Raw genomic sequence first — 14,472 nt, forward strand, 5'->3', positions numbered from 1 at the left:
AAGACTTAAGTTTCAGTTACTTTCAATATGTAAAGTACTGAGTGCAAAAGTGGATCGATATTATTTGTGTGGCCTACGTGTATTGCAAAAGTGTACTAACAAGAATCCACGCAATTACTTTAGCGTTTATAGAGAAAGTATTAAACTCTCTGATCTTAAAGAGTGTGCAGCCTTTAAATATTTATAACGTACACCACTTGCAAAAATACTTTGTGTCCATAACAATAATAATTTCTCCTTCCAAAAGATACTAATTAAATAACAAAAAAATAGTAATATTTGCCACTAAGACACTACAGATCAACTACTTGCTGGCGGGTTTGTTTCGAATTGTTGGCATGCTTCTTAAGATATGCGTTGTAAAAGTTTTGCTACAAATTCATTTAGATTGCAGAGTGTCACTGACTGACTGACTTTTCTGGAGACTAGAAATCTACTCTGTAGGAATCAGCATGGGTTTCGAAAAATACGATCGTGTGAAACCCAGCTCGCGCTATTCGTCCACGAGACTCAGAGGGCCATAGACGCGGGTTCACAGGTAGATGCCGTGTTTCTTGACTTCCGCAAGGCGTTCGATACAGTTCCCCACAATCGTTTAATGAACAAAGTAAGAGCATATGGACTATCAGACCAATTGTGTGATTGGATTGAAGAGTTCCTAGATAATAGAACGCAGCATGTCATTCTCAATGGAGAGAAGACTTCCGAAGTAAGAGTGATTTCAGGTGTGCCGCAGGGGAGTGTCGTAGGACCGTTGCTATTCACAATATACATAAATGACCTTGTGAATGACATCGGAAGTTCACTGAGGCTTTTTGTGGATGATGCTGTGGTATATCGAGAGGTTGTAACATTGGAAAATTGTACTGAAATGCAGGAGGATCTGCAGCGAATTGACGCATGGTGCAGGGAATGGCAATTGAATCTCAATGTAAACAAGTGTAATGTGCTGCGAATACATAGAAAGAAAGATCCTTTATCATTTAGCTACAATATAGCAGGTCAGCAACTGGAAGCAGTTAATTCCATAAATTATCTGGGAGTACGCATTAGGAGTGATTTAAAATGGAATGATCATATAAAGTTGATCGTCGGTAAAGCAGATGCCAGACAGATTCATTGGAAGAATCCTAAGGAAATGCAATCCGAAAACAAAGGAAGTAGGTTACAGTACGCTTGTTCGCCCACTGCTTGAATACTGCTCAGCAGTGTGGGATCCGTACCAGATAGGGTTGATAGAAGAGATAGAGAAGATCCAACGGAGAGCAGCGCGCTTCGTTACAGGATCATTTAGTAATCGCGAAAGCGTTACGGAGATGATAGATAAACTCCAGTGGAAGAGTTTGCAGGAGAGACGCTTGTAGCTCGGTACGGGCTGTAAAATATCTAGCCGTAACTCTCCAGAGAGACCTTAAGTGGGAATGACCATATAAAACAGATAGTGGGGACAGCAGACACAAGACTCAGATTCATCGGAAGAATCTTAAGGAAATATAACTTATCTACGGAAGAAGTGGCATATAAGGCTCCTGTTCGCCCGATTCTTGAGTACTGTTCGTCTATCTGGGATCCCTATCACGTAGGACTGATAGAGGAGGTAGGGAAGATCCAACGAAGAGCGGCAAGTTTAATCACGGGATCGTGTAGCTGGTGAGAGAGCGTTACGGAGATGCTAAACCAAGTCCACTTGCAGACGTTACACGTGAGACGTTGTGCATCAAGGAGAGACTTACTATTGAAATTTCGGGACAGCATTTTTCAGGTTTCTGACAACATATTACTTTCCACCACATACATCTCACGTATTAATCACGAGGAGAAAATTCTAGAAATTAGAGCCAATGCAGAGGCTTACCGACTATCATTCTTCCCACGCACTATTCGCGAGTGGAACAGGGTTGGAGGGATCAAATAGTGATTCCGAAAGTACCCACCGCCACATACCATTAGGTGGCTTGCGGAGTATGAAGTAGATGTATATTTTACGTATGCAGACTGAAGTAGAGAGAAAAAATTTGTACCAACGCCAGGAATCGAAACCAGGTCTTCTGCTTACTATAATCCGTTCATTATAAGAATAAACGTAGTGTAAACATTGCACTATGTATTCTAGCGCGTTTGCTGGAACCTCATTGGATTTCCGTTTCACGTGGGACTGGAGCGAAGCTGTCTCGAGTACTGCCAAGTACGATAATAAGTGTACATGTTGTGCTGTGCGTTACGCGCACATCAACTGGGCGGTAATACGGGATAACAGCTTTACCGACACATTTAACGTGGACAGCACTGTCCGGTCAGCTCGTACAGCTAGCCTGAAATGACGTGGCCAGCTGCAGTTCACACTTAAAAAGGGACGAGCGGTGTCCGGACATTTGCCACGCCGGACATTTGCCACGGTTTTACCTGCTCCGAAGGGTTCGGTCCCTAGTCTCCCCCCTCCTCCTCCTCCTCCTCGTCGTCGTCCTCCTCACCCGCCCGCCCAGTTTACTTTCGAAGTTCCTAACGTGACCATCAGTATGGAAGTTATTACAACGAACAAGGGCAGGTCTCCTGCTCATTACAAAGGTTACGCGTATCTTAAACAGAGGGAATCTAAAGAAGGCGTTGTTACATGGATGTGCTTACGCCGAAAAGCGGATCATTGCAAGAGAAAGCTGCTTTCGAGGAAAGGAGAAGTGTTGAGCGTATTAGAACATCTCTGTGGACCACCTGACGATGCAGCTCTGAAAGTGAGAAAGCAAGTGGAAAGAGCAAAGAGAAAGTCTCGAGAAGAAACTACACAGTTATCGGAGATATACGCGGATGAAATGGGAAATCTACATAATAAAGTTTATGACTTTGTTACAGTGATGTCTAATTCAGAATCTATGAAGAGAACCATGCGTCGTCGATGGAGTCAAGAGTGGGGGAACCAACAAGAGCCTAAGAACTCTTATGAAATTGATCTTCATGAAGATCTATTAAAATGGGAGATGGCAGTAGTTTTCTTCTGGAAGACGATAGATTAGAGGTGAGAATAATTGTTTTTAGTGGAAGAAAAGGAAAAGAAAGTTTAAAAACATGTTCCCATTTTTTTATGGATGGAACATTTAAGAGATGCAGCAAGGTTTGCGCAGATCTACACCATACACGTAGACTTAGGGGGCCCGATTAAAGAAAAAAACATTCTTCCTACTGTATTTGCACTGCTCTCTAATAAGAAGAAAGACGCATACGTTCGTCTGTTTCGTCTGATAAAACAGGCAGTCTCTGAGTGGTGTCCTAAACAAGTAATGGTGGACTTTGAGGCAGCTGCGATATCGGCCATTCGTCAAGTTTTTCCCACAACTGAAATAAATTGATTCTATTTCCATATGAACAAGAGTTTATGGAGAAGAATTCGAGTTCTCGGTCTAACTAAGGAGTACCGCTACAACGAGGATTTAAGACTTCACGTCAGCATGTGTGCAGCGTTGGCAGTTGTAAAACCGAAGGACGTAAGCAATGGATGGATTGAGATTCATGCAGAAGCTCCTGATAACGGAAGGTTCTCTCAATTTTTTGACTACTTTGTGGATAACTGGCTAGAGAATGAGGATATCCCAATAGAAATGTGGGACTGTTAGGAAAAAGGCACCGAACGACGAGTGCTGTTGAAGGGTGGCACAGCAAAATAAATAGTATTATTGGAAACCCTCACCCTAAAATCAACTATTTGGTGGAGTGCTTGAAAAAGGAAGCAGAGCTCACAAACTGCATGTACAGGAAATTGGAAATGAATCTTGAAGGTAAGAAGAGGAAGAAAAAGTACTTGAAGCTGAACGACAGGATAGAGAGAATCGTAAAGAATTATGAAGAGACTGGCAACATTAGGCTTTGCTTGAAAGCCATTGCCCATATTCAGAAACTGGACTAAAATACGTTAAAAATAATGTATTAAAAACTATGAAGACCACTGAGTCCTCGCAAGTTACTGAGATAAAATTATTAAAACACTGAAGCAGCATTATCTGAGCTAATATTAAGTTGTGATTGTAAATAGAGTGTACATTAGTTCAGCGTGTTTAGGCTGATTTTACACACTCCAGAATGATATATGGTCATTTATAATTTTCACGGTCCAAAGCCTGTGCAAAGTGTGATACGAATCAGACTTCAATGTAAGAATTAAAAAGTGTTTCAAGGCTCACAAAAATATTCCTATTGTTGTCACGTTAAGATAACTTTTTTCTACCTTCCAATATTATGGCCATACTATTAAATAATTGTGAGTTCTAAAATAAGTTTCTGAAGCTTCAGAATCGTAACTATCACCTAAAATATCATGGTTTGTTAAACTGATAGTATACGCTTTCGTAAAAGAAAATGGGAACTGAACCTTTGAATTGCACCTAAAATTGACATCTCAAAACTGATCTGATGCTAAGGTTGACAATTTTGGCACCTCAAATATTTTTATTTAAGTTTAGCTGCAAACATTTATAGTAGATAGCCTTTCCGCTGGTTTACTTAACATGGGACCAGTATCTCTTTGGATTTTCCGCCACCTTTCTAGAGCGAGTTTCATTGTGGAAACTATTAAATGCATCTCGCATTGAAATCCGCACCAGATTTCGAGCCTCAGTAAAACTTCACCAATCTTGGAGATTTTGCGTTCGTCTAAATTATACTTGCCTTTTTCGGTGCTCCTGCAGCAGCTTTCTGTCGTGTATTGTGTACCATGGGGGATCAGTTCCGTCTCTTATTAATTTATTTGGTATGAATGTCTCGAGTGCTGTTAATACTATTTCTTTGAACTTAAGCCTCATATGGTCTTCATTTACGTAGTTGGGAAGGATTGGAGACTATCTCTTAGAAAGACGTCACCCGAATTTTTAGCTGCTTCTGTAAATAGATATATTTCGTGTTTAGTTTTGGTGAATTTCTTCGTTACGGAAGTGAACCTCTCTACGACTGCGTGTTCACTAATCCCTGTATCCGTCGTGATGCTCAGGATTATTTGTGGCTAAGAGGTCAAGTGTGTTTTCGTAACCATTTACAATTTGAATGACCTAGTCAATTAATTGTTAAAAATAATTTTAAAAAAGCATTTAGAACAATTAGGGAAGTTGTTTTCTATTCACAACAGGGTCTGAAAATGTATTTTTGTCAACATGCGGAAGGTAGATTGAAGTCACTGCCAACTATAATTGTATGAGTAGTGTACCTATTTGTGATGAGACTCAAGCCTTCTTTGAACTGTTCAGCGACTGTTTCATCTGAGACCGGGGGTCGGTAAAAGGAGCCAGTTATTAATTTACTCCGATTGTCGAATATAACCTCTGCCCATACTAAGTCACAGGAACTATCTGCTTCAAAGTTAATTGTCAGTTTACATTATTTTTCCTTAAGTTGTCCTTGTTTCTGTTGTAGTGCAGATCATTACAATTACGGCTTTTCTCTCCAGAACCTAAGACGCTTTCTCTGTGACCCTGTAAATACCAGAGCTAAACAATGTAGAACAACAACGTACTTTACAATCGTAGCATTCTGTATTACTTCATTTCCTTATTTCTAACATTTTAAAATTGTAAGTCGACTTTAGATATGTCAGTCATAGATGTTCTTATCTCTATTTAGAGAACGTGTTTTCAGTTATGTTTTGAACATTGTCCCGCTACACTTTATTAACTAATGTTTTTAGAGAGTAAATTAATATGGAGTATGTCGTTCTTCTTTTCAAACATTTCCTTGTTGTCTTTTAGGCATGCAATTGTAGTAATTAAAGTAAGCACAAATGCAGTGATAAAAAGAAATGATTAGCGTACATTTGCACTCTCGTTTCATCGTTCCTTTCTTGTTGCTCCCATGCCGATGGACTGTTTCTATCGCAATCAGTAAGCGTGAAAGGAAGCTACAGTACAGACAGAGGAATCAGTATTTATACTTGGCGGAACTAATTACACACTGACATAACCGTCGGTATTGCTTTCGTTTCCCAAAAGATATAAATATTTCGATTTCGGAAAGGAAGCTCTGTATTTTGCCAAGATGTCGAAGAAGAGGGTCCCTTACGTACTGGTTGTATCGAGTAAGATGTGGAGACTGTGGTTTGAAAGAGGGACAGATGAAGTACGAGGAAGAGCGTCCCTTACTTGAGGGATCGCAACTCAAGCTACCTGGCGAAGGGACAAGTGTGGCAAATGTCCGGCGTGGCAAATGTCCAGCGTGGCAAATGTCCGGCATTCGGGACGATCAGAGGAGCGATACAGTTCCGAATGTCATTTACACTACTGGCCATTAAAATTGCTACACCAAGAAAAAATACAGATGATAAATGGGTATTCATTGGACTAATATATTATACTAAAACTGGCATGTGATTACATTTTCACGCATTTTGGGTGCATAGATCCTGAGAAATCAGTACCCAGAACAACCACCTCTGGCCGTAGTAACGGCCTTGATACGCCTGGGCATTGGGTCAAACGGAGCTTGGATGGCGTGTACAGGTACAGCTGCCCATGCAGCTTCAACACGATACCACAGATCGTCAAGAGTAGTGACTAGCGTATTGTGACGAGCCAGTTGCTCGGCCACCATTGACCAGACGTTCTCAGTTGGCGAGAGATCTGGAGAATGTGCTATCCATGGCAGCAGTCGAACATTTTCTGTATCCAGAAAGGCCCGTGCAGGACCTGCAACGTGCGGTCGTGCATTATCCTGCTGAAACATACGGTTCCCCAGGGATCGAATGAAGGGTAGAGCCATCGATCGTAACACATCTGAAATGTAACGTCCACTGTTCAAAGTGCCGTCAATGCGAACAAGAGGTGACCGAGACGCGTAACCAATGGCACCCCATACCATCACGCCGGGTGATACGCCAGTATGGCGATGGCGAATACACGCTTCCAATGTGCGTTCACCGCGATGTCGCTAAACGCGGATGCGACCATTATGATGCTGTAAACAGAACCTGGATTCCTCCGAAAAAAATGACGTTTTGCCATTCGTGCACCCAGGTTCGTCGTTGAGTACACCATCGCAGGTGCTCCTGTCTGTGATGCAGCGTCAAGGGTAACCGCAGCCACGGTCTCCGAGCTAATAGTCCATACTGCTGCAAACGTCATCGAATTGTTCGTGCAGATGGTTGTTGTCTTGCAAACGTCCCCAACAGTTGACTCAGGGTTCGAGACGTGGCTGCACGATCCTTTAGAGCCATGCGGATAAGATGCCTATCATCTCGACTGCTAGTGATACGAGGCCATTGGGATCCAGCACGGTGTTCCGTATTACCCTCTTGAACCCACAGATTCCATACTCTGCTAACAGTCATTGGATCTCGACCAAGGCGAGCAGCAATGTCCTGCGCTACGGTCGCAGGTTCGAATCCTGCCCTGGGCATGGATGTGTGTGATGTCCTTAGGTTAGTTAGGTTGAAGTAGTTCTAAGTTCTAGGGGACTGATGACCTCAGATATTAAGTCCCATAGCGTTCAGAGCCATTTGAACCATTTCACACAACTACATGGATTATCCTGGCACGCCTCTGTCCTCAATCCAAATTCTCACTGCCGCCACAGTCTACTTTAAATCCACTCTTTCCCACGAACAAAGTTGCTGAGGCTCTTCATGTTCTGGAATAGCGCCACACCATTGAACACAAATGAGGGATCCGGCCTGAGATCCAGGCAAAATTCAGAGACTTTGTTGGTCTCATACAGATACAGTTTTATTTATATAGACTGAAGCGCTGAGAGAAAATTTGTACCAAGGCCAGGAATCGAACACGGGTCTCCTGCTTACTAGGCAGGTGCAGAGAGCCAGGTTCGATTCCCGGCCTTGGTACAAATTTTTTGCCACCGCTTCAGTCTATACATATAAAATATTGTTTACTTAGGTATTTAAGGATCAGGTACACTGCCTGACAAAAAAAGTAGAGCACGCAAATGGGGAGAAGAAACTAAATGAAACATGCCAGAGTATATTATGTTATTTCAGTGATGACGATATCGAGTTAAATTTGCAAAGAACTTGGCAGCATGAGCTCATATGTTACTACACTACTGGCCATTAAAATTGCTACACCACGAAGATGACGTGCTACAGACGCGAAATTTAGCCGACAGGAAGAAGATGCTGTGATATGCAAATGATTAGCTTTTCAGAGCATTCACACGAGGTTGGCGCCGGTGGCGACACCTACAACGTTCTGACATGAGGAAAGTTTCCAATCGGTTTCTCATACAAAAACAGCAGTTGACCGGCGTTGCCTGGTGAAACGTTGTTTTCATGCCTCGTGTAACGAGGGGAATGCGTACCATCACGTTATTGACTTTATTAAAGGTCGGATTGTAGCCAGTCGCAATTGCGGTTTATCGTATCGCGACATTGCTGCTCGTCTTGGTCCAGAGCCAATGACTGTTAGCAGAATATGGAATCGGTGGGTTCAGTAGCGTAATACGGAACGCCGTGCTGGATCCCAATGGCCTCGTGTCACTAGCAGTCGAGATGACAGGCACCTTATCCGCATGGCTGTAACGGATCGTGCAGCCACGTCTCGATGAATCAAGAGATTGGGACGTTTGCAAAACATAAACCATCTCCACGAACAGTTCGACGACGTTTGCAGCAGCATGGACTACTGTATCAGCTCGGAGACCATGGCTGCGGTTACACTTAACGCTGCATCACAGACAGGAGCGCCTACGATGGTGTACTCAACGACGAACCTGGGTGCACGAATGGCAAAACGTCATTTTTTCGGATGAATCCAGATTGTGTTTACAGCATCATGATGGTCGCATCCGTGTTTGGCGACATCGCGGTGAACGCACATTGGAAGCGTGTATTCGTCATCGCCATACTGGCGTATCACCCGGCGTGGTGGTATGGGGTGCCATTGGTTACACGTCTCGGTCACCTCTTGTTCGCATTGACGGCACTTTGAACTGTGGACGCTACATTTCAGATGTGTTACGACCCGTGGCTCTACCCTTCATTCGATCCCTGCGAAACCCTACATTTCAGCAGGATAATACACGACCTCATGTTGCATGTCCTGTACGGACCTTTCTGGATACAGATAATGTTCGACTGCTGCTGTGGCCAGCATGTTCTACAGATCTCTCTCCAACTGAAGACGTCTTGTCAATGGTGGCCGAGCAACTGGCTCGTCACAATACACCAGTCACTACTCTTAATGAAATTTGGTATCGAGTTGTAGCTGTATGGGCAGCTATAGCTGTACACGCCATCCATGCTCTGTTTGACTCAATGCCCAGGCGTATCAAGGCCGTTATTACGGCCAGAGGTGGTTGTTCTGGGTACTGATTTCTCAGGATCTGTGCACCAAAATTGCGTGAAAATGTAATCACATGTCAGTTCTAGTATAATATATTCGTCCAATGACTACCCGTTTATCATCTGCATTTCTTCTTGGTGTAGCCATTTTTATGGCCAGTAGTGTATAACTTTGCACCCCCTCTGGACTGGCTGCACGCACTGATTCGGTTGGGGATGGTTTCATAAGGCCGGTGTAGCATCTCCTGAGGCAAAATGGGCCGTAGCTGTTTTAACATCGTTTATATCTGGGGTGCTGGTATTGGGACACGGTTGACCTCCAGGCTGGTCCCACGTATGTTCTAGCAGCAACAGATTTGGGGAGCTCGTTGGTATCGGGAATACCTCAACAGTACACAGGCAATTCATAGAGGTACACACTGAGTGTGGACGAGGAGCAATGGACTGTTGAAAAGTGGGTCCATAATATTGTCGCATGAAAGGTAACGTACGAGGACGTAGAATGTATGTGACTTACCGTTGTGTAATCAGTTGCCTCAATCACTACCAGCCATGACCTTAAGTCATAACCCGTGGTTCCCCAACCATTACTAGAGGATTAACCCCACTACGCCTTTCCATAACACTAGAAGTGTGGAAACTCTCCTCGGGTTGTCGTCATAGTCGCCGATCGCGATCATCGGGTGGATAGCGTGGACCCGCGGTTCGTCGCTGAATGCAGTGCGATGCCATTGATGAACATTCCAGTGCTTATAACACTACCATCTGCTACTGCTGTAACATGACCTTAAAGTTGGAGGCAGGTCGTGAAATTAAAGCAATTATGGTTTAACGCAACAGAGCAGTGTTACCCTCTGAGAGGAATTTTGTTATGTTGACCGTGTTGTACCTAACGGAGGTGGCTTATCGGCTGTGAAAGTCAGAATTACGTAAATATTTAAACAGTAACAAACAATATTTTACCTAGCTACACTGTTTAAAGAATAAAGAAAACGGTCGCCAGCCTAATTAGGCAAGAGAATGATTGACATTCTTGTTCAAGAAAATAAGTATGAGTAGCTTTAAACGGACAAACACAACCTATACTTTGGTACACGCGAGTACAATGAACTCTGACACCTGCATGTGTTCACGGTAAGATTAGAGCTGACAGAGCAGAACAAACTATTTGAATAAATATAACACATAACAATACACACTATTACTTTCAGGGCTTATTCAAACTGAATGGTCTTTATAACATTACTATTAATATTCACTGCAGACTCATAAATTGGGCAAAGGTTCAGCATTATTGTTCAAACATTTTCCTAGCTGACATAAAATTATAAATGTAGTTCACTGCAAAATTATGAACTGATCAGAGGTTAAGTCTCTCTTGGCTAAATACTATTCTATTTAGAATGAATGTTAATTGGAATTGACTAACAGGTTACTTCTCACTGTCTTTTGAATAAAGAAATTATTGTGTTCATAAATAGTGGTCTTTCTATAAATTGTTATTTATCATGAGTATAAAGGATAACCTGTGGATCCCATTACACTATTAATATGCACTTTCATTGCCCAAAAGAAAGAAATACTTAGTAAGAATGAGTATATAACTTTCCGCTATTGGAGTTTTCTACTTTTACTACAGTGAGACCCAATGTTGACAAATTTGCAAGAAACTGACCCACCTTTTAAAATTTACTACAGGCAGCAAGCACTATGATCATTAACTAAGCAAAACTTTATAAGCATCAGTTTTAAGAACTTTTAATCTTTAAAAGAAACAGCAAATTGTCTTTATTACCACAGTCTTCTACTTTCAAGTAAATGATTAAATAGGTGACTTTGAAACTCCAAAAAAAACTTTAAATTGGACTGTTTCCATCACTGGGAGGCTTTCACAAAACTACATTTACTATCTCCCACAATTTCACTAAATCCACAGTATATCTGAATACTCCCTTCTTACCAAAGATCAAACAATATTATTTAATTAACTATTTCGCTTTGAGGCTTTCATTTTTTCCACAAACTAGGACGCTCGGTAATCGTGGTTCAAATGGAGAGAGGTGTTCTGAAAGGAAAAAAGATCAAGGTAGGTTCACAAATTCAGTTATAAATTACCTTATATTTGAGCACACTAACACATCCAATAAGCTGATCCTTCACCGTACATTATTATAGCATTCCGTTACAGTGACTGCGCAATGTTGTGGCGATTGCATGTTGGTAGGTGGATTTGCAGGTAGAATTGCTGGACTCTGTCATTTCTTGGTGGCGATGATAGATACCAATTTCAGAATAGCTCCAGCTCTTTATCCATCCATCCGAGGCATTGGAAAGCGCCAGGAAAAGCCTCTCTCAGAACCAACACAATACACAACTTTTACATGAGCAGTTGATAGTTTGGTAGCTCGTCCCCGACTGCCTCTCAATTCCACCTTTTGTACCTAGGCCAACCACAATTTGCACGCGCTACACAGTTCCGTTCCCGAGGGGAACCACAAGACCTTTTACATACAAATTAACAAAGAACCCTAAATGTGGATCAGCAGTTTACGTTACAGTAACCAAACATATTAATTAAAACGGAACATTTGCACATATTAACATTTCTACAAAAAAATTATTTAAACAAAATTATTCAATCTCAAAGACAACCAAAGACATTAAGTGATAAAGACAAACGTATCATTTGCTCATATCGTACATATTACATACGGCAACATCCCACATTCTAAAAGACATCCAAGTTTATAACAGAGAAAAGAATAAACACTCTCATGGTATGGGTTCAATCCAAGAACATTTACAGAAACTCAACGATATAACATTAAATAAAACAAAAGGCAAAATAAATCAGTAGAGTAGTAGAGCTATGGTGTTAGATGCTGACGATGAGTACGCCTGCTTTCACGTTTCCATGCGGTCCAACATCGGGCCACTGTCAGATACAGACGAGCCACAAATATGGATGCTGCCCAAGTGGTACCGAGCGAGGTGGCGCAGTGGTAGCACACTGGACTCGCATTCGGTAGGACGACGGTTCAATCCCGCGTCCGGCCATCCTGATTTAGGTTTTCCGTGATTTCCCTACATCGCTCCAGGCCAATGATGGGATGGTTCCTTTGAAAGGGCAGGGCCGACTTCCTTCCCCATCCTCCCCTAATCCGATGAGACCGATGACCTCGCTGTTTGGCCTCTTCCCCCAAACATCCCAACCCAACTGCCCAAGTGGTGACCCGCAGTGAGACCACTTTCCAACTGTCAGGTGCTGTAACGCAGTTTCAAACGAGTACGTGACATCTCCATGTTTGAAATTTCCTGGCAGATCAAAATTGTGCACCGGACCGAGACTCGAACTCGGGACTTTGCCTTTCGCGGGCAAGCACTCTACCACCTCAGCTACCCAAGCACACACTCCGCTGCAGAGTGAAAATTTCATTCTGGGATCTCCATGTTTGTTCTCCACAACGATCGGCATCTGACGCTATTCACGCCCCTTATGTACTCTACCAGGTCAGGTGACACCACTGAACACGTACAACAGTAATCTTGTCTGGTGGCCGTTCCACCTGTCACAGAGAATTGGAACTCCAGTCATTTACGTATCTGCCTACGGTGTGTTTGAGCACGAAGTTGAATTGAAATCTTGCCGTGTCTTCTGGTCACTTAGTGACACACACAGTGGTTGCGGTTACTACAAGCCACACCACAAGTTGGGAAACGGGGCCAAATTTCTAGTAGTTTACTGTCGAGTTGAGATTTTCAGACACAAATGTTTTATTCATATCTTACAGAAACTAGCCGTACGGCAATAAACAGCCTTTTTAACACGCCGCTAACGGCAATCAAGTAATTTACAGCAATACAACAATTTTTTAAAAAAATTCTTTTTTTAAAAAAATGGAAGTAACAGTATGGCAATAAACAACCTTTCAAAACACGCCGCTAACGGCAATCTAGTAATTTACAGCAATGCAACCGTTTAAAAATTTCTTTTATAAAAAACGGCAATCAAATCACTTATAAGCAATACAACAGTTTAAAAACTTAAAAAAACACAGAAGCTAACAGTACGTCAATAAACAACCTTTCAAAACACTCTGCTAACGGCAATCAAAGAAATTTATAGCAATGAACCAGTTTAAAAAATTTAAAGAACATTAGTAAACAGGCTACTAAGTAAATACAGAACTTTGTTAATAAGGTACGGTGAGGTAATGAAGCTACCAACAGCGCCATTAAAAAAATCAAAGGTCTCAGCAAACACACGATTAATGGCAATAAAGGAATGGAGGAATTTAAAAAGTTTTTAAACAAAAGTATCCTGGAATATCATTAGAACATAGCAGACATGACGGACGCATGTAAGGCGTCCACAAATCACCCACTCAGGGATGCTCAGGCTAGGCAGAATACTGACCAATTTAAATACGCCCGTAAACACAATTGCCACTCTCAGGGTGGTCACTGCACCGACTTTTAGCTAGCGAAAACTTGTAATAAGATGGCTTAACTTGCTGACAGAATTAGAGCTAACCTCGTGCAGGGAAATATTACACCACACAGTCCTGAATGAGCGACCACATGCTCAACCAACAAGAAGCATGGATCCACTCATAACCCACGAAAGAATAGCGAAACAATTAAACTGCCCAAAACTACACCTCCCACCGGACAGTAACGAGAGGAGGAGGAAAGATCACTGTCTTCAACTACACCGGTGCCAGGGACAGGAAACCCGGTCGCCGGAGGCCACAAGGCAGAAGAGACGCTGGTTACACAAAATTATTACTTAATGATTAAACCTTCCACGAACTTAACTTGCAATTATGCTCGAACAGGCAGTACACGACCTCCGATGGCAAGGATCCACACATCCGACCGCGCACGCGTCGCCAGCGTACCCAACACGCCACGGTCACGCGACAACACGCTCTGTCACCGGAGTTCACGTCTTCTCTGTCAACGTTGACGGGTAGTGACCGCTCCTTCATGTTAGGTGTCTCCTTTTTAAACTCCAGTGTTGAAACGGAGGACTTAAAGAAGCTTGTTAACGTCCCACCAAGGCGAAATGAACAGCAACTACTCGTGGGGCATTTCTGTATACAACCAACCGGCGGGGAGCTCTTCCGTCAACTCGACCCGCTCGTTACACACAACCGACATACATCACGTGGCGACTCGGTACAACCGACCACGCCTGCTTCGCGCTG

This window comes from Schistocerca piceifrons, chromosome 9 (genome assembly GCF_021461385.2).
Source record: "Schistocerca piceifrons isolate TAMUIC-IGC-003096 chromosome 9, iqSchPice1.1, whole genome shotgun sequence".
Classification (NCBI taxonomy): domain Eukaryota; kingdom Metazoa; phylum Arthropoda; class Insecta; order Orthoptera; family Acrididae; genus Schistocerca; species Schistocerca piceifrons.